This window comes from Sciurus carolinensis, chromosome 4 (genome assembly GCF_902686445.1).
Source record: "Sciurus carolinensis chromosome 4, mSciCar1.2, whole genome shotgun sequence".
Classification (NCBI taxonomy): domain Eukaryota; kingdom Metazoa; phylum Chordata; class Mammalia; order Rodentia; family Sciuridae; genus Sciurus; species Sciurus carolinensis.
Genome location: NC_062216.1, coordinates 83,112,366 through 83,139,808, shown reverse-complemented (window position 1 = coordinate 83,139,808; position 27,443 = coordinate 83,112,366). Strand labels below are relative to the sequence as shown.

The following is a 27,443-nucleotide window of genomic DNA, read 5'->3' as shown; positions in this document are numbered from 1 at the left end:
CCCCCATAATGCATGTACACATTTCTTTACCTCCCTCATCATTTGATAATAAACTGCAGACAATAAGGTATTTCACCAATATATATCTCCTAACAACACAGACATAACCACTGTAGAACTTTTACACTTAAAAATTTTAACACTGATTCAATACTATCATCATTATGTAGGACATTTTCAAATTTCTTTAATCATATGAAAATTCATAGCTATTTGTGTTTGACCCAGAATCTAATCAAGGCAAATGTATTTGCATTTGATTATCCTATCTCTTTAGGACAGGCTTCTTTTACTCTATACCAGAAAATGTGTAGCCACCATGCAAATCTGACTCTAATGGAAATATAATAAAAAATGATTTTCATCAGTCATGTTAGCCACATTTCAAGTGCTCACCTGACCCTGTATGGCTTATGGCTACTCTGTTGGATAGCATGAACATAATATTTACATTATCACAGAAAATATTATTGGACAGATCTAGAACATTCTCCACCTCTTTTTGTCTTTCCTGAAATTGATGTTTTGAAGAGTTCAGGCCAGTTGTCTTGTTGAATGTTCCTCATATAGATATGTCTTGTTTCTTTATGATTAGATTCATGTTGTGGCAGATTGTTCTTCCAAAGATCACTGCATTAATACATTTAGTCCATCCCACATTCTTTTAAAAATGTGACTGGCACTTCTCTGTCTGAAAGGTGAGGTCATTGTTCCCTCCTCCTGGATGTAGGCAAGGACTTGTGACTGATGACCAATGAAGTAAAGAAGAAGTCACATGATGCGACTTAAAACTCACTCACTCATTTTTTTTTTTTAATTTTTTTAGTTGTTGATAGACCTTTATTTTTATTTATTTATATACCATGCTGAGAATTGAACCCAGCGCGGCACACAGCTAGGTGAGCGTTCCACCACTGAGCCATAATCCCAGCCCCTCACTCACTCATCCTTGGGTCACTTACTTTTGGAACCAGCTATTACACTGTGAGGAAAACTCAGCTGTATGAAGATGCTATGTAGTACCAGTGAGGGTCTCAGCTGCCAGGCAGACATGCAAGTGAATGGGCTTCAGTTGACTCCATCTGCAGCTTTCAGTGCTTCCAGTTGAGGCCTAAGATTCAGTGCAACAGATTAGCAGTACCAGCTATGGCTGTTTGTATTCCTGGCACATGGAAACTGTGAGAGCAAATAAATTATTGTTCTAAGCTTCTAAGTTTTGGGGAATTTGTTATGCAGCAGTAATAACTAGTAGGTTAAATGTTTTTGGCAAGAGCGCTATGTAAATGATGGTGTGCATTTTCTGTTGCATCATGTTAGGAGGCAGGCAATGTCAGTATGACTATTACTGGTGAAATTTGGTTACTTGGTTAAGGTAGTGGTACCAGATATTTCATAAATCACCTTTTTCTCTGTCATAATCTGAAGGAATGTTTGATTTTGTATAGGATAATCTTCTGCCAAGTTACTTGTAAACATTTTGCTCCACACAATTTTAAAAAATGTTTTGTTGTTTTTCATTGATGTATAGTAACTGCTTTTTTATGGTGTATGGTGTGACATTTCAGTACATGTGTTCAATGTGTAATGATTAGATCAGGTATTGGCATATCTATTACCTAGGATTTCTTTGATTGGGAACATTTGAAATATTGTTTACCGGCTATTTTGATATATACAATTAATGTTGTCAACCGTAACTATTCTACTGTGCTGCATGAGATGTTATTTCATCTACCCCGCTGCAGTCCTGTAGCTATTAACCATTCTCTCTCCATCCCCCCTCCCCATATCCTTCCCAGGCTTCTCTACTCTTTTGAGTGGATTTAAAAATGGAAACAATCATAGAAATTATTTGTTCAATCTCTTCATACTGTAGCTTGATTTAATAAACATGACTAATTTTTCATTATAGTTACTGTTTTGAAACTGGGAACATAGAAGTACATAAGATACTGTCCTTTTTTTAGTTATAGTTTATGGATGAAGACTAATGTGACTAGAATTCAAAGGGGTTGATTGGGTCATACAGAATTTGTGTTTCAACATGATTTGGCTGGGGTTTTTATTTTCTAAATGACAAAGATGTCATTTTGGTAAATGTAGACTCTTATCTTTCTAAAACTGATTAGTGCTGCTTTCTGAATTATACAGAATTAAAAGATAAACAGATTTTTAAAAGGTATACTTTATGTTAGAAGTTCTATTAGTCCTGTGTTTCAGGGATTAAAATGTATCTTTTTCTGAGTATATATACATGCATATATTTTAAAATACACATCTACCAAGTCAAAAGCTTCTTTTTATGTAAATAAGAATGAGCTAAATGAAAATGTTTATGAATTAAAGATTTTAGGGATATTTGTTGATTTTTAAAAAAATATAGGTTATAATTGATTTAAGAGTTATGCTAACAATTATAGTACCCTAAATAGTTGTTGATTGGATAAGTTCTGTAACAATGTGCTTTATAATCCGTGTTACTTGATTATTAATAAAATGCATTAACAAGTGCTTTTAAAGTTTGTTCTTCCAATAAGAACCCATAATTTTCTTCTTCTTTAGTTCTGGGATAAAAAACAAGGAAACATTTGTTTGTTTGTTTTTGGTTTCTTAGTGGCAAATTTACCTAGATTTTTCTGTACCAAATTCTAAAGTTCTTGGTAAAACATATAATTTAAGACAAACGAAGGAATTATTTATTTGTTGTCTCTCTGTTGGTTAGACCACTTTGCTAATGTTACCAGGCTCCTGATATTTAATTCCTCTGTGGGGTATACAGTTTCCCATGTTACTTTCTCCCTGATTGAATATTTAGGAACACTTTCACACAAGTAAGTTGCTTATAAGAATCTCAGGAAAGAATGAATGGAACAATTAACAATATAATAAAACAATATTAGAGTTTTATACCTGGGAAGTATGTTCAGAACTGCTTCATAATCTTAGGAAGACAGAGGAATAATGCCATGTAGCTGGGGAAAGAGCAGTCCACCTATAAATGAGTTCTGGAAAGTGTCAGATTCTAGGAGACATGCAGTGCTAGGAAGACTTGTTTTACTCCAGGAGGATGAGGTAAATGTGAAGGAATGTGGAACCACAGTCATCCCCCTTGGTATCCATGAAGGATTGCTTTAGGAGCCCCTGCAGACACCACAGTCCTCAAAGGTCAGGTCTCATATAAAATGATGTGCACACATCCTCTTGTATCCTTAAATCATTCTAGGTTACTTATAATACCTAAAACAATCTAAATGCTGTATAAAATTTTTATGCTATGTTGTTTAGGGAATAATGATAAAAAAGTTAAATAATAATATGTGTGTGTATATATGTGAGTACATGTAGGCACATGTGTATGTGTCCATGCATATGTGTACATGTATATGTGCAAATGTGTGTATGTGTATACGTGTATATATATTTCTTTAATTAATTTATTTTTTGCAGTACTGGGGGTTGAACCCAGGGGTGCTGTACCACTGAACTCCATCCCCAGTCACTTTTAATTTTTATTTTAAGACAGGATTTAGGTAAGTTGACCAAGGCTGGCCTTGAACTTGCCATCCTCCTGTCTCAGCCTCCTGAGTTGCTGGGATTACAGGCTTTTGCTGCTGCTCCTGGATTGTCCAAATATTTTTGATCTAAGTTCATTTGAATCTGTATATGTGGAACCTGTGGACAAATAGGGCTGACTGCATGAGAAATGGAATAACACTGCAGAGTAAAATGTTAAGAGAGACAGGAAGGGATCATCAGGGAAGACTTGAGTACTGGAAGAGAGGAAAGGACGGGAGGAGAGTAGGTTTGTGTTATGGTTTAAAATTGAGGTGTCCCCCAAGAACTCATGCATGAGTCAATGCAAGAATCTTCAAAGCTGAAATGATTGGATTGTGGGAGGTGTAACCTAGTCAGTGGATTGATTCATCTATGTGGATTAACTGGGCAGGAACTATTGGTAGGTAGGGTGTGACTTGAGGAGGTAAGTTACCAGGGGTGTGCCTTTGAGGTTTATATTTTGTCCCTGGTCAACAGAACTCTCTGCTTCCTGGTTGCCATGTGTTGAGCTTCTTTCCTCTACCATGTCTTTCTTCCATAAGGTTCTGACTCACCTCAGACCCAGAACTATGGAGTCAGCTGACCATGGGCTGAGCCTCTGAAAGCGTGTATCACAATAAACTTTTTAAGTTCTTGTCAGGTCTTTTAGTCACAGGAATGCAGAGCTAACTAAAATAGCTTGTTCAATTTTGGAGTGGAGGTGTGGGTTTGGGTACTTGGGAAAGAGAGACCAGTTTATGGATTTGCTGAACAGGGGAACCCAGTAGAATCAAATGTCATTGCAGGAGATTTCTAGATGACTGCTAGTAAGTGTCAAGGAGGAAGGTCTGATTTCTCAGAATCCTGAAAACTGAAGGAATGGCCTGACAGTCTCTGAAAATTCTCTGAAAGTGTGCCTCCATGTGAATGTTGTCATCTGTATATAACTTTGATAAATGTAATTTTTTTTTTCTTTTGAGATAGGATCTCACCAAATCGCCCAGGCTGACCTCGAACTTGCAATTCTTCTGTCTCAGCCTTTCAAGTAACTGGGATTCCAGGCTCATGCCTCTGTTCCCAGTGATAGATGAAATTTTGATACAGCCTCTCTCCTGATATCCCTCACCACAGGATCAAGTTGACCTGACCTCTGCATGGCTTTCTGGGTGTGGGTACATCGGACCAGGGTAATATTGCGGTGGAGATAGTAGTGATGAGGAGGAACTGCAGTTCCAAGGGCTTAGTCTTCAGAGAAGGAGCAGCATTCTCTCCCTTTGTACCTTGGAGAGGTAGAAGAGAATATACCCAAATAGCAGAACTGCCCAGGGGAGCGTTATAATCTCCTTGGCCTTGTCGTATCGCATCACATCACGTCACATCGTGTCACATCACACACTGCTCAGCCAGCTTACAACCCTGTTTCCGACACTTCAGAAGAAAAGAAAGCTAATATTGTTGCAATTTTTGGTTTCTTTCATATATTTCACTGAACATTTTTAGTTAAATTGTGTAGGTAGTTTGCTTATAAAATATGGAGCTGGGTGTTACGGGAAAGGAGAAATAATTTCCAGTTACAGAAAAAGAGTTTGAGCTATTTGGATGTCTTTATGCTGGCAGCATACAAGACTATTAGTATTTTCCTAGGACCTAAGAATGAATGAATGTCTGTTCACTTACTCCTCATTTACTACCAAGTCATGTCAACTAGTATATCCTTAGATCAGTGCTAAATAAAACCAGAGTATGTTATTATGTGACTCATCCTTCTTGAGTTTTCCCCCCTCTATTTCAGATTTATAATGGTGTGGTATGAAGAAATTCATGATTTCCATCCCAGCTCTTCCCTCTCCTGCCAAGCTTCTGACCCCTGCCAACTTCATCTTTCCCTTCATCTGCCTACAGTTTTGGTTTAGTTCCTTGGGTTCTGTGGGAGTTTATAGAATAGGAGTAATTTAAACTCCTTTTTTCCCCCCAAATGGAACAAGTGTCTTAATTGAGGTCAGGCAAACACCTAGTGTGACACAGTCTCCCCCCTCATCGTCTCTGGCACAGAGGGAGCATTCACACAGTAGAAGAATGGTGTGAAACTATGTACCCAAACAGTGTCCACTGGGATAAAGCTGATGTCCAGTTGGATGCACAGAACAGGAGTCCTTTGCCAAGCTCTGTTGTTCGGTTTGGTCCCACGCCAGATGGCAACCTAGCAGATGACCCCTGGCTCTGACCTTTCTTCAGCCTCCTCAGGTCTAGGATAAAATGCCCAGCTGTCCCTTACTTTGCAGGAGTGAGCCTGTGGAAACAGTAATTGCCCTCAGTTACTTAATATTTATATAGTTTTAAGTTCATAAATGTAGTACTACTGATATGAATGATTTTATTGGTATTATGAAAACTTGAAGTTACTTGATGAAATTTAGGAATGAAATCCATTTAACACCAGCTTGTCAGTGTAAGAGCTTCTGGACTGAACATAGAGAAGAAGTGGGAAGATTTGAATTAGACTGAAGTAGTGTAGTTCATGTGGTATATATATTTTGGTTGCTAAAGTACTTTCATTGAGATTTGCATGAATGAAATAGTTTAGTACCTTTTATCTTTTAGCTACTTCTTGACATTTATAAATACAGAAATGCACATCCAGGGTCTCCCTCAGGTGGAAGAGTATCCATTTGATGATTGTTATGCTTTTGTGCCTGGATTATACTATAATATTAGGTATGCCTTATCTAAATAATGGTAATAGTATTTATAGTTGATATGATTTATTTCTCAGTCCCAAATATAGTTGGAGATATATGAAAAATTCAAGGAGGAATGGGAAAAGGAAACAAAGACCTGGTAATTTCCCAGGATTTCCTGTGGGCAGATCTTCTGTTTCAACACTAGCTTTGCTTTCTATGACTATGATACGTTACTAATAGCATTCATACAATTGCATTTTATTTAATTTTTTCTTACTTTTTTTTGTGAAGTAACAGGAAAAGCCCAATAACTTTATTGAGAATGTTTCTGAGACACACAAATGTTTCTAAACAAAGCTAAATTACTTTGACATTTTGAGGGGAAATCATCTTCATGCTATGGCCTAGATTGGGTCCCTGTATACCACTAGATTTGCAGCTCAAGGATATATTCTGATTTATTAAGGGTGTAGTTTCTGCCTGAGTCACATATCTTTAAGATGTAGTGCTATAAATAAATGAGGTTTAACCTACAAATGCCTCCTCTTCTATAATGTAACTAAAGTGATGTAACTAGTATTATGAATGTCATTGATTCTTGCCTGGCCTTCTTCATAGCAGTTTATGACAATGAAATGAGATGGTGGATTAAAAAATATTTTAAAGGTGTTAAGTGATCAATAAGTAGATAGGGAAAATATGATTATAAATTTTAACTTTCTTATTAATCATTGTCAGCATCACCATTGTTAACATCCTCACTGTGGAGTTAACTTCTCAGACCTATCTCCTCTTTGGACCACAAAAGAGAAAGGATCATATCCAATGGTTGTTTTTAATCAGAGACTTTTTTTTTGCTTTTTTCTCAGAAAATCTGTGGCTTCAGTATGATAGCATTCCTGACTGTGGGTCTCTGACTTTCTTTTAACTCATTGCTAGGAATACTTGACTGATACTAGAAGTTAAGAACTGCTACGGGGGCCAGCCCTGCCTGTGGGGAAAATTTAAGAACCTTGAAAGGAGCTTCTATCTTGATGCCAAGAACCATTGCTACTGATTCTGTATTAATTTTGTATCCCAGTCTGGTCACAGGGTGTCTGTCTGCTTGTACAATGAAATCCTCAACTGCACCATAGATCCAGCTATTGATTTCTTGTATTGACTCTGTCTTAGCCATAAAAACCTGCCCAGAATCCCTTAATTCTCCTTGATTTCCTAAAGTTTATTCCTCCCTCTCCAGATTTCAGCCCTGAGTTGGGTTTTCAGCAGCAGTCTACTTCGCATCTGTGTTATCTGAACTATGGTGTATGAGGAGAAAGAAAAGTATGGAGGAGCTGTGGAGGAGAGAGAGGAAATGACATGGGAAGCATAAAATACAAAGGGACTGGTCTATTTCTTTATTCACAAGGAATCTTGTCCCATTGCTTATTGCTACACAACTAGTGCCTGAAATGGTTCCTGCATTTAGCTTGTCTAATAGATACCTGTTGAATGTGTGTTTAGGGACACAGTGAATTGACTAGTTTAACTAGAGATCACTTTAACTCAAACTTTTAAAGACCAGGGTCATTGCAAACTTTTTTTTTTTTTTTTTTTTTTTTTTTTTTTTTTTTTTTTTTTTTGTGGTGCTGGGGATTGAACCCAGGGCCTTAAACAGGGCAAGCACTCTACTAACTGAGCTATATCCCTAGTCCATGCAAACTTGTTTATTGTTGTAGCTTTGTGTGTGTGTGTGTGTATATATATATATATATATACACACACACACACACACATACACACATATACATATGCATATATAGTTTTCTGAATAAATATATTCAGTTTATATTTATTATATAGTTTTCTGAATAAATGAATAAATTTTGGAGCTGATGCTAGAGTGCTGAAATTTTAATGTGAAAATTTGAATGCTAAGGTGCACATTGCCTTTTATGTGACAAGGAGTGATGCAGAATTCTGTATCTTATTTACTGTCTAATGAGAGTTTTGTTCTCAGTGTACTCCCATTTAAACTGAAGGATTCGAGAGACTTATTTTGATACTAAAAAGGAAGGGAATTTTTTTTATATAAGATGCTCCTTTCTGAATTAAATTTAGTATCTAAATTGGTGGATATGTTTCTAAAACATGCTTTAATAATTGCTTATATTATCAACATGTTTATATCAGCAACATCAGAAGAATTTTTTGATTCAGTATTCTATAAATAAAAACTATGGTTTCAAATACTGAACAAGGTGATTAAAAGGCAGTCACAGTTTCATTCCTTTTTTTTTTTTTTTCCTTTCTTCCTTTTCCTGGTGCTGGTGATTGAACCCAGGGCATACTAGGCAAGTGTTCTACCACTGAGCTATACTGCAAACCCCTCACAGTTTCCAATCATCCTGGTTTATTTTGGCTTCCCAAATTATTAAGCATTTAGTCACTGCAAGAGGCGCCTTGAGGTTGGGTGCCAGAGTCAGTGTTTCTAGGTGTCAGATTGACCTCTTCATGTACTTGTACCTCTGGACTTCAGGTGGTCTATTTTAGACCTGTTGCCGCCTGCAGCAACGAGTCTGCGGGAATTTATCAGAGGTGGACTGGGAATGAACTACTTCTTTATCTTTTTTGTGCTGCTTCCTTGCTTGCTTTTTTTTGCTTGCTTGCTTGCTCGCTAGTTTAGAGGAAGAGAGGCTTGCTTGCTTTTAGAGGTGCTAACGCTTTCAGAGAGGCTACGCTTTCAGAGGTCTGCTTCTTAGAGGTGCTTCCTCTTAGAGGTGATTTGTCTTAGAGGTGCATCCTCCTCCAAGGTGAGGAGAATGTCTTATATACCCTCAGGCAGCCAATCAGCTTAGGATTAAGTAGCATGATAGGGGCACGTGCCACAGTACCAGTCAAGAAAGAATGAGGAACATCTGTTGACCACAAGCGGGGAAGAGACATCAACCAATCAGGCAAAAGGTCATGAGAGATCACGCCATGTCAACACTAATTATGTGCCACCTTTTGGCCCAATGCCAGCCGCCATCTTAGAGCTACTTAAACATGTCTCTACTAGACCATGTGATGTATACTTTTCAAACACTACTACTTTAGGGAAGTGAAACTTATCTAGAGTACAACCCAAACAATCAAATTTGGTGGTGGTAGAGAGTTATCTTGATAGATACATGTAAAGGAATTTCTTCTTTTGGTTTTATCTTCATTGAGTACATGATGGTATCAAATCACCTCAAACTGTAGTAAACATTGTTTCATATAAAAATATAACATTTTTGGTGCATGTGCACATATGTCTGCCATAGGACAGAGTGTCTAGCCAGTTTTGCCAGTCAGGGACAATTGCTTCTGTGACAGAACTAAAACAGGAGTTGGAATTAGGACAGGACCATGACAAATGCACACTGAGCTCTGGAGTGGCAGGTGTATCCTCTACAGGGTGGGAGATCATTGTCACTCTTGGCTCCCTGCTTTCTCTTTATCTTCATCCAAATACCCAGCAGGTTCAGAAAGAGCCCGCTTCTCAAGGCAGTTGTCCTGCTGCAGGAAGAAATAGAGGGAAGTTATCTGAAATCTTAGACCTAGGAGGCAAAAGGAAGGTGGTTTGAGGTTTCTGAAATGTAAATATCCTAAGGAAGGAGATTCACTTTTCTTAGATGAATTACTGTAGTCTACTAGATTTTATTTACAGAAAGAACTGATTTTTTTCTTTTTTTTTTCTTTAGCTCAGTGGGTGCAAATAAGACTAAAAACTCCAACCCACATTGAAAAACAAAGAAGAATATATTCATAATCTCAAGATATAATAACTTAATAATATTGTTTGATTTTGAAGATGAGCAATATGCTGTATGTTGTTTTGATGAGGTTAATTTGTCTTCCTTACTGCTACCATTACCATCATCATCATTAGTGTCATCATCAAATGTTTATTGAGTCCTAGCTATGAGCAAGGCACAGTTCTAGGAACAGTGAAGAAGATAAATAAGTGGAAGGTGTGGTTTCTTCTTTTAAGGAGATTATTTTCTTTCTTTTTTTTATTGTAAACAAATGGGATACATGTTGTTTCTCTGTTTGTACATGGAGTTAAGGCATACCATTTGTGTAATCATAAATTTACATAGGGTAATGTTGTTTGATTCATTCTGTTATTTTTTCCCTTCCCCCCACCCCTCCCACCCCTCTTTTCCCTCTATACAGTCCTTCTTTCCTCCATTCTTGCCCTGCTCCCTAACCCTAACCCTAAACCTAACCCTAACCCTAACACTAACCCCAACCCCTCCCACCCCGCATTATGTGTCATCATCCGCTTATCAGCGAGATCATTCGTCCTTTGGTTTTTCGAGATTGGCTTATCTCACTTAGCATGAAATTCTCCAATTTCATCCATTTGCCTGCAAATACCATAATTTTATCATTCTTTATGGCTAATATTCCATTGTATGTATGTATGTGTGTGTGTGTGTGTGTGTATATATATATATATATATATATGTATGTACTATAGTTTCTTTATCCATTCATCAATTGAAGGACATCTAGGTTGATTTCACAGTTTGGCTGTTGTGAATTGAGCAGCTATGAACATTGATGTGGCTGTATCTCTGTAGTATGCTGATTTTAAGTCCTTTGGGTATAGGCCAAGGAGTGGGATAGCTGAGTCAAATGGTGGTTCCATTCCAAGCTTTCTGAGGAATCTCCATACTGCTTTTCAGAGTGACTGCACTAATTTGCAACTCCACCAGCAATGTATGAGTGTACCTTTTTCCCCACATCCTCACCAACACCTGTTGTTGCTTGTGTTCTTGATAATCGCCATTCTAATTGGGGTGAGATGGAATCTTAGTGTAGTTTTGATTTACATTTCTCTTATTACTAGAGATGTTGAACATTTTTTCATATATCTGTTGATTGCTTGTAGATCTTCTGTGAAGTGTCAAGGAGATTATTTTCTATTTAGAACTGAGCATATGTCCTGGGAAAAATTATAGTAAGTGATTTATTTATTCATTCAACAAATGATTATTAAGCTCTATTTTGTGCCAGGCATTATACTCAACATTTCAGGAATAGCATTGAACAAGATGTAGTTTCTGGTTTTGAGGTTCCTGCCCAGGGGAAGTGATAGACAAGCAAATAAGTATTTCATTAAAGTTATAAGGTGTGAATTTTCATTGAAATGCTACAGATAGTAAGTGCAGTAGGAAGATATTGTATTAAAAATATATTAAAAAACATGTTGCATGTTGTTGGAAACCAGAACAAAAGTATTCTTTTAAGTACTCATTTCTTAAGTTGGTCCTCAATGAGAGCCTGAGGCATAATCTTTAAGTCAAGTAATCAATATATTCTATGAGCAATGAAAGTAATATTGTTCAGTTATGTTAAATTCAGCTCTTGCAAGAGAACACTGGTATAGATCTTGAAAAATTTACATGAGCCTTAGTTTCTTTCTTTTAATGTGTACTTTGTCTGAAATGCTGGGCCAGAAGTGTTTCAGATTTCAGAATTTTTTAGATTTTGGAATATTTGCATAAACTTACAGGTAAAGCATCCTCAGTCTGAAAAATCTGAATTCTAAAATGTACCCAAATCTGAAACTTGTTGAGTATCATATTAATGCTTAAAAGCTATGGATTTCAGAGCATTTCAGAGCAGAGGAGTTCTAATCCAAAACATCTATCAACTGTCTTAGTATTTGCTTTTTTCAGGAGTTGAAACATTGCATTTGACAAGTACATGAGGTGCTAATGTTCTGTGGTATGGAAGTAAATGAAGAACATATCTTTTCTGGATTAGCAAGTGTGAAGGCTAGCATTCCAACAAGAACACTGGGAAAACTGGATTATTTTCTTGGGTGATGGTCATGAGGCAATGGATCTTCCTACCTTTACAAGAAGGAAATTTAAATGAGAGAGAAAAAGCATAGGTCAGTTATACCTTGGATACCTTGGATATTTTTCCTGCCTTAAAACTTGTTATAGAATATAATTGTTTATCTAGTGTTTTAGGCCAAATGGGTATATTTTCTATGACTTTTATCAGATGAAAGAAATGAGAACTTACTTGTTTATACCTTGTTGGGGTTGTTTAGTTCCAGAGTGAAAAATACCAAGGAACCTGTGGAATTTCTGTCCCTGGAGATCTTTAAGAAAAGGTGTTCAAACACTTAACTGCCTGAAATGTATGTATAGAGTTTTGTGTATCCTACTTTAAAAAAAAAAAAAAAAAAAAAGCAAGATGTATAGAAACCCATATTTAGAAAATGGATGTTATTGAGGATAATTCTTCCCTGTTTAATCCTATTCACTTTAATCTTCCCACTAGGTGGATTTATTTGATAATAGACAAATACTTAACATTTCATGCACATTTGACTTAGGAATATTTCCTATAGACTGTCTTTATTTATATTTTTGAAGCATTTTGCAGTGTTCAAACACTTAAATGTTGTTATATCATTTGAATCTTGCCTCATTTAGTAGGCAGGGTTGGTATTATGATAGCCTTCATTTTCCTGATAAGGAATTTGAGGATTAGAAGAAATGAGACTTAACTCTAACAATGAGTTATTAAGTAGTGGAGTTTGAAACAGTCCTTTTGATAGAAAATTTTGTGTTTTCTGTAGTTTGGATGAGACACGATCTTTGTTCTTAAATATGACTGTTTGTCCTTCTTAATGTCAAAGTCACATCACTGCAGATTCTGGAGAAGTGGATGATATCTAGGTACTACTGATTTCTTCTTCCTGTAAGCTGAATGACTGCTGGGGAAAGGGAAAATGTCTTGGGTGCTCCCCCAAGACATTCTTATTTCATCACTTGCCACTTTCTTACTAATATAGCTTTGTAAATATTGGCTGGGGGTTCTTAGAGCAGTTCAGAAAAATAATTTAACTTATAAAATTACTAAATTGGCGCTATTGGAACTAACCTGCTCCTCATAAAATAATGTGTTTAGACATTTAAAAATAAGCTGAGCTTCTAGGAAATGGGGAATGAGGTTGTTAATGTACAAAGATTAAGTACTTTCACATTAACTACATATAATATCTACTTCAATCAGGCATTAACAAATTAGCCTGCACACTTCAGAGAACCAAAATAAAATCAGTTCATTAGCTGTTGAGTTCTCACTTTGGAGCCATAGCTTACACAGGTTAAGTTTTAAAGTTAACAGGGCCAAATATGCACTGCAGATAAATCTCTAGAAGAAAGAGGATATATTTTTGAAGGTTACTAGGTTAGGCATTGTTTGTTGAGATAATTTTGTGTTTCTGGTTTGGGAAGTTTCATTTTTATCCCTCCTGAACATTTATTGCATACATAGTGATTGTGGAAAGTTTGAAAATGCCAGAAAAGAATGAAGAAGACAGTCCCTTCTGTTTGAGGACTTATAGGTTAAGAGGGAAGGGGTAAGGTAAGTCATTTTAGAAGGAGGAATCAGTGAGACAAATGGTAGCTGAGAGTAGGAGATTATGCTACTTGGGGAATGTTTTATGTTACTTTCACTAGCTGGATTATGAAGGACAATGAATTCCAGATAGGAGATGCATTGTTCATTAAAGTAGGAGATCCCAGAGCTCTGGTAATCCAGGACTGTTGTTTTCCAAGAAGCCAAATTGAGTTGCACAGATTTGTGGAGTAATTGGGCCTGGAACTCAGTAAGCTAATGCTGCTTCAGATGATGTGATCACCTATGTTACCATTATTGATTTTGAGAGAGGGCAACAAGGCAAAAGCAGGGTCTTAGAAAAAGAGGATTGGTTAGAAGTGGAAGTTATTTGAAGTAGAAAGATTCGATGTACTTATTTTGATAATCCAGGCATGAGGTGACACGGAGTGAGAGATGGAGGCGGCGGCAATGCTAGAGTGACAAGGAGAAAGGAAGTGCAGTTCAAACAGATGAGAAACTTCGAAGAGTAAACTTGTGGGGAAGATCAAGTTCCCTTCTGAATAAATTAGAACATCAAAAAGAAATGTTTTATTAGGCAGACAGCAGCATGGGACTGGCATTCTAGCTGTTCAATTATATGTGGTTAGGATAGACTAGAAGGAAAGCAAGCAATAGAGGACCAATCCCTCCACCTGCTACTACTGAGGGCAGCTGAACTCCAGAAATTCTATGCACAGCTGCTCCTTCGAGAAAGAATTAGTTATCTATTAGATGTGTCACCAAATGAGACATCTGGTTCAGAAACTGGTGTAGCCAGGTTCACCTCAAAAAAACCTTTACTGACCCTATTGTATAATTGTATGATACTTCTTTTTCTCCAATAAAAAAATATTAGTTGAAGGTGAAACCTCATGTAAAACCTATGTGTTACAGCAAATGGTGTCACTCTTCAGTCTTTGCCGTAGTAGCTTGGTGAGATTTTATGGCATGACCACATTTATTGCATGATGGAAATGCAACTTAATAATGAAACCAGTTTCATTGGGCAACGTATTTGCTCTGGTCATTCATCATTTGTTGTTTTAAACTTCTGTGTGTGGGGGGGAACCAAATATAACAGCTATGGATGTTTCTGTCAGAGGGCGGAGAACCTAAGCTATTTGGTCCATGCCAATTTAAAAATGTGAACAGTAATGTTACCCTCGCTTTGTATATTTGTAAAAATTTGAAGGAGGATAATGAGAGCTTTGTATTTTGCTAGCTCACCTTATGGAAGTGATTTCTTTTTCTATGGGTTATAGGATCATTTTTGGGGGGATAGGGTACCTAGAGCTTTTCTAATGCGGAGGTAATACATGGTTTCTGAATCAAAGCCTACTTTATAAATTAGTAGTGACTGTTTGGAGCACTGTTGAGGATTTCCACACTCAAAGTTCAGCATTAAAGAGTGTAACAATCAGTATCTGATGTCCTTTATGGTTCTGGGAATGGGGTGTGCCTGCGCAAATGCCAGGTATTTGATGACCTGATCTAGTCTGTTCTTTTGTTTCTCAGATGAGGAAACTGAAGTCTGTTGAATGATTAACTTCGCTTGTAATGAGCAGTTAGGTAGGTTTAAAGCTGTTCACTTAAAATCAATTCTTTAGGCAGGTAGTTTCCTCTATAAATAATGTTTAAAAGAGTGGATAGTTGAATGTTCAGTTTAGTTCACAAAAGACTTTTAAAAATATTTATTAACACTCTCCATTACTGCCCAATTTACTTAGATATGTGGTTGATGATCTTCCCCTATCCTGTGTTCCAGCATTTGTCATACTGTTTCAATTATCTGCCCAAATTTGAAACTAACCTTCATCACTGAGTAGCCATATATGAATTAGCAAGTTGTTCAAATCTCCATCTTTTGATTTTCTCATTTCTAAAATGAGACAGTATTACCATTAACCTCCAATAATTTGTTGTAAGAACTAAATTTTTAAGCATGTAAAACACTTTAAGAAAAGCCTGGCACCTAAGAGGACACCGCTTAAAAAGAGACATACGAACTCTTTTGAACCAGTGTTCTAAGTAGCTACCAACTTCTCAAATATTAGCTATTATTGTTCTGGTAAGTTTCACTCACTATTCTGTTTCTGGTTTGTCATAATGTGCCTGGACCTAGAATAGTGTCTGCACTTAGTTGATCACTTTCAGGACTGGTTAAATGAGGAGGGGCAGAAAGTGTCACAGGTATCCATGGGTGAAACAGAACAGCTGTTTTATTTATTTATTTATTTTTCTTCAGATGATACTTTCATACTTGCTCAGTTTCTCTCTTCTTTAAAACTTTTTTCTTTAGTCACCAATTCTTAATGTTTTTGATCTCAATGTCATTTTATAAAGGAAATTGTTTAATTAATCTAGGGTAGGAATAGCTCATAGTTTCCCAGTGGCTTTTACACTTTGAAAGATGGTAAGTGCTAGCCAAACTCCTCTCTTCTGCTGGTAATGTCTTTCTTGCCAACACAACGTGAAGGACAGAGCAAGGCTGCACAATTTGTAGAACTGAAGAAAATGGAAAATGTCAGGGATCTAGCTAGGGTGAGAAAGTCAATCTCCCCTTCCTATAGGCTGCTTACCTCAAACTGCAAGTGGTAAACCTCCAAATTTAGAACAGAATTCACTCAGTACAGGAATTGAGGTGGGCAAGAGGACCCCACTGAGTTACTTACCTAAAGGGCTGTGGAACCACAGTCACAGGATGGGGATGGCCAGTCCTTCTCCTGGCCACTCAGTCACTTCAACCCAGTTGCTGGCCTTGGTGGGGAGGTGACTGGAGATAGGACTCCACATGAGTCAAGGCTCTATGCCCAGCTGTGCTCTCCCACTGGACTTCATGTACAAAACCCAAATACAAGGATATAATTATTAAGGATTTCAAGATAAATTATAGGACAAGATCCAGGCTCTTTCTAAGTGTGGGACCATGTGCAGCTGTCTTGGTGCATACCTGTAAAGATCTCCCTGATGCAGAACAATGTTTTTAGATATTCCTTTCTGGGTGAGATCACTTACGTAGGCAATCCAGTTCTATCTGGTAATGTAGCAAGAGGACAGCTCTCCACTGCCGTTTACATTCTTTGCTGGTGCTACTTTTTTTTTTTTAATTTTTAATTTTTTGGTGTTACTTTTGAGCATACAGATTACTTTTTTTTTTTTTTTTTTTTTTTTTTAAATTTTTTGCGGTGCTGGGGATTGAACCCAGGGACTTGTGCTTGAGAGTCAGATTTTTCTTTCTTTTTTTTTTTTTAATTGTTTTTATTTGTTGTAATTAGTTATACATGCCAGTAGAATGCATTTTGACACATAAAATGAAGTATAACTTGTCATTCTTCTGGTTGTACATTCTTCTGGTGGTGTAGAGTTACACAAGTTGTGTAATCATATATGCACATAGGATAATAATGTCCAATTCATTCTACTATCATTCCTACCCTCATATCCCTCCTCTCCCTTCATTCCCCTCAGTCTAATGCAAAGTTCCTCTATTCCTTCTCACCTCTGTCTCTCCCATTGTGAATTAGCATCCACATATCAGAGAAAACATTCGACCTTTGGTTCTTCGGGATTGGCTTATTTGGCTTAGCATAATATTCTCCAGTTCCATCCATTTACAGGCAAATACCATAATTTCATTCTTCTTTAAGGCTGCATATAGGTGTCTGAAAGCACTATTTTTTAAAAAGTAATTTTTTAGTTGTAGATGGACACAATACCTTTATTTTATTTACTTATTTTTATGTGGTGCTGAAGATAGAACCCAGAGCCTCACACGCACTAGGCAAGCGCTCTACCACTGAGCTACAGCCCAGCTCCACCATTTTTTTTTAAGTTTTAGCTTTTTCTTTCTTGTTACCAGTCCACACTGATATGTTTTACCTAATAGTTTGGGACAAAATGGTACATGAACTGTGTATTTTTTAATTTTCCTGCAAGGAAGGCATTATTATTTTCATTTTACGTACATGGAAACTGATGTTCAGAGTAGTTAGTAAAAACCCTTCTTAAAGTCATAAAGTGATGTACAGAGTTGAGATTTAATTGGGAAAAGCAGTCTTATTTCTTAGCTTATATTGTTTCCACTAGCTTTAATGAAAATTTCAGTGTCATGATGCCTGTGTTCCGGTAGCAACTTTGTACTTCAGGAACTTCCCATTTAGTGTATTTAGTGTGTGTACTTCTGTGCATTCAGTAGTTTTTAAGTTTTCTATAAATTTTAGTCATACATTACGGTCTTATCCTTTATGCAGTAACATTGTGTATCCACCAGTTTGAATTTCTTCTGAATCTTTGTTCATAAGTTTTTTAGACTGCTCAGGTTTCTTTCTTTGAGCATGATGTCCATCCTCAGTTGGTCTGCTGCCTTGTCAGAGTAACTTCTCTTGATTAGTATTCGTGTGTCAGAGAACAGAAGAGGAAAAACTGATGGACTCCCATATGGATACCAACATTGCTTTTTAAATGCTCATTAAAAACATATAAAGTGACCTCAAGGGACCTTGAAAGCCTTCTTTGAAAAGCTTTGTTTACTTGTAGTCTTTTATATTAGTCATGGAAGGAGGGAGGAGAGGAGGGGGGGAGGGGAAGAGAGAGGAAGAGAGAGAGAGAGAGAGAGAGAGAGAGAGGGAGAACACACCAATAGAACCTACAGAGATAGCAGTAGATGAAAAGGAATTGATATTTGGGATTGGTTCACAAGATTATGGAGGTTGACAGGTCCTACAATAGGCTATTTACAAATGAAGAACCAAAGCTCAGTCCAAGTCTAGAAACCTTAGGACCAGTGAAGCCAATGGTCAGTCTAAGGAAAAAAGCCCAAGAGCCCTGAGGGCTGCTGGTGCAAGGCCCACAGGTCAAGAGCTTGAGAACCTGGAGTTCCAACATCCAAGGCAGGAGAAAATGGGAGTTTTGGCTCTGGAAGAGACATTAAGAATTTGCCCTTCCTCCATCTTTTTGTTCCTTGTGGGTCCCCAGCTGATTGGATGGTGCCCACCCACATTCAGGTTAGGATTTCCCCACTCAGTCCACTGACTCACACACCTTTCTTTTCTGGAAATACCCTCACAGACACACACAGAAATAATGCTTTACTAGCTCTCTGGATAATCCCTGGTACAGTCAGTTTGACACCTAGAATTAATAATAAGACTTTCTGTTCAGGAGTCTTGCTGATGGAGTGGACTCTATAGTCAGACAGACTTGATTCAACTCCTACTTTTTCTCTATGACTTTGAGACTTGGAACATGTTTCATTACCTCCTTAAGCCTTAGCATCTTCACCTGTAAAATGGGGCTAATATAACCTCCCAGGTTATTGTAAGGATCACATGAACTAAAGTATGTAATGTTAGTGTAGTACTTTTCATGTAAAGTGCTGTCTGTAGTATTAGCTATTGTAGTTGGAAGGTTTTAGGCTTTGAAGAGTAATCCAGGGATATAGTCTGTGTTGAATAAGAATGATCTGCAGAAGATGTGTCTTACATGGAGTAAGGGATAATGATAAAACCAAAGTAGAAGTCTATTCAGATTATAGTCCCAGATTTGGTAGAACCAGATTCATCACTGAATGCTTAACTATGGAATACTTAATTTTGTATGACTGTTTTCTAGTACTATAACAAAGAACCTGAGGCTGGATACTTTATAAAGAAAACAGGTTTATTTAGCTCACAGCTTTGGACACTGAAATTCCAATACCAGACAGCACTTAGAGTCAGCCTCTGGGGAGGGCCTCATGGTAGATGACATTACAATGATGGCAGTACCTGAATGAGTGATCACTTGATGAGACAGGAAATCTGAGATTCAGAGGACAGACTTACATTTTAGAACAACTCACTTTCTTGAGAACAACCAGCTTACTCCATGAACCCAGCATTAATTCCTGGAGGTCAGCACCCCCAGTGACCTAATTAATTTTCACTAAATCCCACCCTTTAAAGGTCCAACGCTTCTCAGAACCATCACACTGGGGACCAGCTTTTGTGGGACACACTCAAACCATAACCAGACTGTAGCTGATTGGATTCAAAAGTCCTTGGAGTAAAGGTGTATGCTCTACCTGGATTCACAAAGTCCTCACATCTGTCACTTTGCAGGTGTTGATATTACCAAAAAAAAGTCTCCTTTTGAAGTTTATATTCCAACTGTGGGACAAATATGTAAACAAATGACTGATACAACATGATAAATGCTTTAAGATATGTATGAAATGCCCTTGGGCACATGGTGAGTTGGAAGGAAGCCATTCTCTGTTGATACTTTATTTTCAAGGTAAAAGTTTTCTCATAGTAGAAGCATTATCAGTAATTACAATGAATTGTTCTGATATGTTCTAATGTAGGCTGATGCTTCAAACACCAAGCATATTAAAAATGTAACTTTGGGTAATTTAACTGAAAGAAGCTGATTTTCAAACTTCCCTAATGTTATTTATCTGCAAGTTTTACAACTTAGGTGAATAGAAGTTACAAGAAAAAGCTTTGTTGATTATATGAACACTACTTATCGCTGCAATGCTCAAAAGACTTTCTTAGCCATCAGAGTGGATGTGTTTCCCAGTGACCATTTACACCCTCAGGAAGTGTTGGCATTTGAGAAGCAAGTCTAATATTGGCAAGCATAAAAATGATGCTAACTACCATAACAATGATTAGATGTTGACAATTAGAACATTTAATATTATGTATAAAACATTACCAGGAGCAATGCTGGAAAATATGTATTTATGTATTATATATATATAACATATATTATATTGTATTATATATAAACATTTATATATTATGTATCTGTAGTTTATATAAAGGATTAAAACATGAAATTTACTGTGTACATAATAATCCACATTTAAGTATTACAACATTGGATGGAAGCAATTATTTTCCTTATTTTGCAGGTGAAGGAGAAAGAATTTGAGATAATATGAAACTAATAAGTGGTAGAGTCAAAATCGAACTTCAAAACCTTTGTTCTTTTTACCCTTTTATGCTATATTTAATTTTCTCACCTAGCAGGATTTATAATACAATAAACTACAAATGCATTTTCCAAATTTGAGCAATATAGGCTATAATTTACCAGTTAGCTCATCATAGTGTCTTTCTGATGTTCATAGAAATGAATAAAATACTTTGTAAGTTAAAAAAAAAAACCCTAAAGTCTAGCAATTTGCTAATAGTTTTAAACAGTCATTACTTTTCAAACAAATTGCTGTTTTCATTGTACTAGCATTATTTAATAAAGAGATCTGCTATTACTTACAAAATGTAACATTTTAGGTAAGCTACTAAGAATAATAATCTGAGACTTTGGTTAGTATTAGTTAAAACAGTTTTTCTTTATGGGAACATGCTGTTATATTTTAAATTGTTCTTTAAAAATACTTGTAATACTTGAGATATCAATTTTTTTGTTGTACCATATTTCTTAGTTTTTAAAAAATTTATAGTATGGGAAAATTTCACATATATTAAGTTAGAGCCAGGTGTTGTACACTCCTGTAATCCCAACCACTCAGGAGACTGAGGCAGGAGGATCACAAGTTCAAAGCCAGCCTCAGCAACTTAGTGAGGCCCTAAGCAACTTAGAGAGACCCTATCTCTAAATAAAAAGTAAAAAGGGCTGGAGATGTGACCCAGTGTTTGAGCATCTTGGGTTCAAATCCCAGTATAAACAAACAAATAAGAAAGAATAGTAAAACAAGTCCTTATGTAGCCATATCTAGCTTCAACAGTTGTTAATCCTTGACTAAATTTTTTTCATCCATATTTCCCCATTTTCTTTCATCTCTTGTGATGCCAAGCAAATCTCAGACATACTGTTTCTTTATAATAAGTTATTCTAAAAGATAAAGAACACTTTTCAGGGCTGGGGATACAGCTCAGTTAGTAGAGTGCTTGCCTTGCACGCACAAGGTCCTGGGTTCAATCCCCAGCACCAGAGGAAAAAAACAAAACAAAACAACAACAACAACAACAAAAAACTTTTCAAAGACTTAATTTCAAGTCAGGAATCCCAGCAGCATAAGAGGCTAAGGGAAGAGGATAGTGAATTCAAAGCCAGCTTTAGCAGAAGTGAGGTGCTAAGCAACTTGGTAAGACCCTTTCTCCAAATAAAAAAATAAAAAATAGGGCTGGGGATGTATGTGGCTTAGTGGTCAAGTGCCCGAGTTCAATCCCTAGTACCCCCCCCCCAAAAAAAAAAAAGGACTTCATTTCATTGTTATACCCCAAAGTAAAAGTTAATAACCTTAATCTTATTGAATATTCAGTTAATGTTCAGTTTGCTGGTAGTTTCAAGAAAGTCCTCTTTTCACAATTTTTTTGTATCAAAGCCTAGAAAATACTCTTTATGATCCACTAATAGGTTTTTTAATGGCTCTCAACATATAGGTATTCCTTTTTGTGGTAGTCAGCTTTTCATCACTGTGATCAAAGTCCCTTACAAGAACAACTTAGAGAAGGAAACATTCATTTTACCCTGGTTCCAGAGGATTCCATCCTTGGTAGGCTGGGTCCAAGGAAGACCCATTATGGTGGAAGGGTATAGAAAAGGAAAGCTTCTCAGCTTGTGGCAGCTGGACAGATAGAGTCCCCAAGGCTGGTCCCCAGGAGGCTGATCCTTCAGCCATGCCCTGTATGTCTGTAGTGACCACTCGGTAGACCATTCAAATTATTAATCTGTCAAATTGATTAATTCACTGATAGGACTACAACCCTCAAAATCCAGCGATTTTCTGAAAACCCCATCTCTGAACCTTGTGTCATTAGAGGCTAATGTTTCTGAGCTTTGGGGTCATTCCACATCCAAACCATAACACCTGTATATTCTTGTGGTTTATTTGTTGAAGAAACTGGTTTGGCCTGTGGAATTTCTTATAGTAAGGTCATGCTGATCACCTTTCTAATAATTTAACATGTTCCTCTGTCCTGTGTGTTTTTTTTTTTGTTTTTTTTTTTTTTGTTTTTTTTTTTTAATAAAAGTAGACTTAAACAAAAGTAGAAAGAATTAGATGTGTAACCAAATTCAGGTATGTCTTCTTCCTTCCCTCCTGCTTCCCCCTCCCCTTCTTCCTTTTCCCTTCTTTGCTTTATTCTTCCTTTCCCTTCTCCTTCTTGCCACAGGGGTGATATTTCTTCTTCAGAGAGGAGACATACAATATGTAGTTGCTTTTCTTTGTTTGATGCTAGTTGTTGTTAGGCCTAGATACCTTCATTCATCAGGGTTGCAAACTATAATATATTGTCAATTTTATCTCTGTTCATTTTCTGAAATATTATCATTAAAATCTATTTTCTTTTACTATTTGTGTACAAAATTGTGTGGTTCACAAAAATGAAAATTGGATGTCCTTGATTCTTGTGCAGATTCTGAGTTTTTAATGGCAGGAGTCATTGGGAAATTTTTGATACATTTATAAAAATTACTTGTAGAATATCAAGGAATATTTATGGGGCCAAATCCTAAATGTGTATTGATAAATGAGCAAAATTTTAAAATAATTGGTTTTGAAGGAATAAGAAACATAAGTTAAAAAATAATTGTGATGTGATTTGAGAAATACTATAAAGACAATGGTATCATTAGATATTTAGTTGATCCTTAGGAACATTATAGTTAAGAACATGAGCTCTGGAACCAGACTTCCTGTTTTCTTGTTTTGGTTTTTCACTTAACCATTGTCACTTTGGACAAGTTACTTAATGTTTGTGTGCTTTAATTTTCTTATCTGTTACATCAGGGTATTAATGGAGCCTGTCTCTCAGGGTTGTAGGATGGAATGAGTTCACACATCAGGCACCTGAGCAGAACCCAGCACAGTAAACTCTCAGTGTTAGTTGAGCGAGAAGGGGGAACTTCTGATGCTTATTTTCATGTTTTCAGAGCCTTTGCCTCTGTTATACATGTTATCTCCTCTGTTTCATGTGTCCCAGCCTTCTTATTGTCATATTTTGTAATCCCCACAGAATTTAAAGTGCGTAGGCATTGTGTATCAGTAACTGGTAATGTCATGAGAGGGGACACAACCAAACATCTAATGTCTCTCACTGATTCCTCTGTTATAGTACAAAATGGCATTCACATTTATTTCTGTGTATGGTAGTGTTTTCTGTTAAGCTGTGATCTTTTGGAGGGAAGGGACTTACTTTATACTATTATGTTTAATTCTTTACCTGTTACTAGTTAAGGAACCTAAGCCCTTAATATTTTAGTTCCATTAACTATATTTAATATGTTGTTTTTCAGATTACCTAGTAATATACTTTTCAAATTCACAAGTTAGTGAATTTCCTAGCTCTCTAGCTATTAGTAAAATACATTGTTTTACACATCAGTATTTTATTTAATTTTTAACTATTTAGGGTGATAATTTTTTTTTTCCCCTGCGGGGATAGGAGTAGATGGTGCTGGGGATCAGACTCAGGGCCTCTTGCATACTAACCAAATACTCTACCACTGAGCTACCACCCCACCCAGGATGGTATTTCTTTTTTCCTTACAGGCATGAAATATTTCCCAGCATTTTAAAACAGAATATAGATTCATCATCATGCATACTGTTTGTTTGGGTTGTGATATAATGTATTCATGGAGATTATTGATGTATGCTTGGTTATGTTTTTGTATCACATCTTCTCAGGATGCTTTCTACATTTTTTCTTTGTATCTTAGGTTTTATTATTTAACAATTTATTATTATCATGTGGTTATGACCTCCCACTTTCTTTTTGCTCTCTGATAACATTAGTTTCTGAACTTCAATTTTTTTTTTTTTTTGTTTGTACTGGGGATTGAACCCAGGGGTGCTTAACCATTGAGCCACATCCCCAGCATTTTTTTGTTTTATATCTAGAGACAGGGTCTTGCTGGGTTGCTTAGTCTCACAAATTGCTGAGGCTGGCTTTGAACTTGCAATCCTCCTGCCTCAGCCTTCCCAGAGACTGGGATTATAGGTGTGTGCCACCATGCCCAGACTGAAGTTCAAATTTAATGCTTTTAACCTTCTTTGGATTGATTTGATTATTAATACATCAGAACTTTTTATAAATTAAAGAAGATCTAAACTAAGATTGAGGGCATTTTTTATGAGCACAGTGCAGATGTTTAGCACATAGACTATATGACACTTAGCTAGCCATATAACTTTTAAATTTACTTTATGACATTGCTAAAGTTGTTATGTTTGTGTGGCCTTTAGGCAGGTGAGATTTTATTTATTTGCATCTACAGAGGAATGAAATACCCATCCTTATTATTGCCGTATCGTCAGCTATATAGAATTGGTATTCAATTCCCGATCTCCCCACTTCCAAAGTCCATTTTCATTGCTGCTAGACTTATGAAAAAGAAGTTAGAGCTGTTAATTATTACATTTCTTTAAAATGTTATGGCATCAGTTTTGGTTTAAAACACAAACTCTTTGTTCTGTTATTGGCATTTTCCTCTATCCTAGCTTTTAAAAATTATCCTAATTTTGAATTCTTTAAATGTCTGAAGATTAATGTGTACCTAATAACATTGTAAATGACATAAATATATGTAGTATATAATAACGTGGACGTTTAAGAGGGTGTACAACTTAAATAACCTGGTTACTATGTTTATTTGAAGTCCTGGAGTTGAGAATACTTATCCAGCTATGTATAAGAAATAAATAAATATGTGTTTTGCTTACAGTTGATAAGATGCTAGAGAATATTTACAGAGATGCAAAATAAAGTGCATGGCTTCAGGGGCTGGGGAGATAGCTCAGTTGGTAGAGTGCTTTCCTTGCAAGCATAAGGCCGTGGGTTTGATCCCCAGCCCCGCAAAAAAAAAAAAAAAAAAAAAAAAAAAAGTGCATGACTTCAAATCCTACATTAACTCTTAGAATCTATTTGTTCAGTACTTCTTAGGGTTACTGCAAGGATTAAATCAAATGCCATTACCATGTTATTATTTCATCTTCATGATTTTTTTTTTCTTTTTGCCCTTTCCTTCTGTATTATTTTGTACCTAGGAAAAAAAGTGTAAGCAAAAGAGAATGAAATATGTATTATGCAAAAGCAATTGTTTCTTACATATTTGCCTCAAAATGAATATTTTACCTTTATCGTTTATTTTGACATGCAGGCCACCTACAATACGTCCCTCACTGGGCTGAAGTAGAAACATAAGAAGAGAAGCTTATTTTCAATTTGAGGTGAGTCCATTTGTAGAAAAATTAGTATATTTTAAAAGTAGTCTGTTGTTTCTTGGGAAACTTTGTCATTTGCATGTGCTCAGGGAAATATTACAATTATCCACAAAATACTGTTCATGTGTAGTGCAAGTGAGAGCCTGGACTGAGTTGGGAGCTCCCTTGTCCATATCTGGCCTTACCACAGATGTGCTTCAGTGTCTTGGCCCTGTTTCCTTGACATCTTTGTGTTAGTGAGTCTGTTTTTAAAATGAGAATGGTATGGCTGTTTTCTCTGCTTGCCTTCCAGGTTACATGTTCTGAGAATAAATTGAAATCACCAATATGAAAGTGTTTTATTAAGAAAACATAAGGTAGAGGATACATATTATGAACTGTCATTGTAAATTAAATGGAAATTAGCAGTTACATGCAAAAAGTTATCTTAAGCATGAAAATTTTCTGTGTTATTGTAGTCTAGTATAGTTGGGACAGTAGTAAGACAGGACTGTCTTATGTGTTGTTTCTTAATAAAGTGGCAAACATAAAGAAGGAGAAGATGAAGAAGTGGAGAAGCAGCAGCAGGGAAAAAAAAACAATTGTGTAATTTTGAAAGCATTGGTACTTTTAGAATTACCCATTGCTTACTAGAAAATATTTGAAGAAATTTAAATCTACGATTATTAAAAATGATCTGTTAAAAAGTTGCTTGTATAATTTTCAGTGCTTTTGCATTCCTTACTGTGGAAAAAAAAATGTTTCTGATTTTTCCCTTCTCTGGTCTTTGAGCCCTTCATCTGGACACCTTAATTATGTGGCATGATGCTTAGTAAAATGAAATGGGTGCTGGGCATGGTGGTGCATGCCTGTAATCTCAGTGACCTAGAAGGCTGCGTTGGGAGGACTACAGGTCAGAATCTTGGCAACTTAGTAAGACCTTGTCGCAAAGTAAAAAATTAAAAAGGTCTGGGGATGTAGCTTAGTGGTAGAGCACCCCTGGGTTCAATTCCTAGTACAAAACAAATGAACAAACAAAAAATCCTAAAATAACAAACAAATAAAACAAAAACAAAAACTCTGAAATGAGTGTTGGGTGTTTCTTCTATCTTTCTCAGTATTTTTGTTTGGTTTTCTTTTGAACTTCCTTTTTTTGTGGTGGTGTTGTATTCTTCTTCCACCCACTAAGCACATTTGTTTAGGCTGAGGTTTTTTCATATACTCTTCTAAGGTGTCTGGATACTATTTAGTGAATGGGATTCACTCATTATGCCCTATCATCTGATATATAAAAACCGTAGGACATTGGAACATAATGGGTTAGTGTATTTTTCTCCAGTATCTGTGGTTTAGAACATAGATACTGCTTAGCTGCTAGTGAAATTATCCTCATGTACTCTGCTATTTAGGTATCTTCAATTCTAGTGTGGTAGTCATTACTTTGTAGCTGCATGATTTGGTTATCTTTTGTTTAATGTTACAGCTGCTATTTCTGTTTCTTAATCTGGAAGAGAATGTTACATTTTTCTTATACAGTTTACTTAGTGTCATTCTTAGTGACTGCGAGGTTGTATTCAGGGCCTTAACAGTGATTGACAACATGTACTTTAAACTTTAGAACCAGCTCAACAGTTTTAATTTTGTGGCCACTTCAA

At 36.4% G+C, this 27,443-nt stretch overlaps 1 protein-coding gene across 8 annotated transcripts in view; it reads left to right on the top strand.

Moving 5' to 3' along the window:
- The window catches only part of Eps8 (epidermal growth factor receptor pathway substrate 8), a 168,824-nt gene that overhangs the window by 24,631 nt on the left and 116,750 nt on the right, over window positions 1–27,443 (top strand). For 6 of the 8 annotated variants that reach the window (XM_047549461.1, XM_047549464.1, XM_047549457.1 and 3 more), the window contains one exon: window positions 25,746–25,815. The gene's annotated coding sequence lies outside the window, so the exon portion shown is untranslated. Of the gene's footprint in view, window positions 1–12,309; window positions 12,382–25,745; window positions 25,816–27,443 lie in introns of those variants that run through there. The other 2 variants (XM_047549466.1, XM_047549459.1) reach the window with 2 other exon arrangements.